Below are 820 nucleotides of genomic sequence, written 5' to 3'. Positions count from 1 at the left end.
TCCCACACCCATAGTGTTATTAAGAGCACCTCCGGAGCAACCACTACCAGAGGGCAGACACACCACAGACTCTCTGCCTTCCCAGCCCATGGCCAGGCAAGATAGGCTGCTTGAACCAAGAGGACCCTTCCAGATTTTCAGGAGAGAATTCACTCCCGGCCCCCAATTACGTTTGGGTGCTCCGGTTTCAATTCCTGCCGGTACTAACCTTCCAGGCCCCCATCAGTCTAGCAGGTTTGCATAGTCCCCACTTCAACCCAACCCGGTATGGGTCAAAATGATAACACAGTGCCCCCACTACCAATAGATACTACACTTGATCTTAGCCAAAAGGCTGAGAAGCGAATTTTTAATGATGTGTATGCTGTTTTTATAATGTTCGGCTTTCTTCAAAAACACAACCAAGACACAAAGGTGTAAATGGACTCTGACCTTCAGAAGCCTATAGTGACTCTCAAGCCAGTCAGTCCCTCTGAAAGTAGAATTGCATGGTGGCTGTTCCAGGCCTACTTATCTTAATGGTTTGAAGTTAATTTCTTGAACATAGTGAGCATCAGAGTCTCAGGCTTAATGATATCCTTACTTGCAGAGAAATACAGATTTTTTTTAAACATGTCACTGTCTAATTTGAATATGAATTGTCTAATATGTTTCTCACTACCACAAAATGACATTTTGAATTAACTCTGTCCTCCTAGCTCTTTTCTGCAGCTCATTTTACTAACAGATAAGATGTTCACAGTTTGGCCATCTTAATTTGCATCTGCAGCTTAATAAATAGCTCTCTCAGAGCACAACCGACTAGTGTTTGTATTGGAGT

General features: G+C 43.2%; 1 pseudogene; it reads right to left on the bottom strand.

Moving 5' to 3' along the window:
- Positions 1-266: 266 nt before the first annotated feature.
- On the bottom strand, positions 267-346 carry LOC120925256 (annotated as a pseudogene).
- Between the last annotated feature and the right edge of the window lie 474 nt (positions 347-820).

The sequence above is a fragment of the Rana temporaria genome, chromosome 1 (genome assembly GCF_905171775.1).
Source record: "Rana temporaria chromosome 1, aRanTem1.1, whole genome shotgun sequence".
In the NCBI taxonomy this organism is placed as follows: Eukaryota; Metazoa; Chordata; class Amphibia; order Anura; family Ranidae; genus Rana; species Rana temporaria.
The sequence above is the reverse complement of the archived record's forward strand: the minus strand, read 5'-3'. Positions and strand labels throughout refer to the sequence as shown.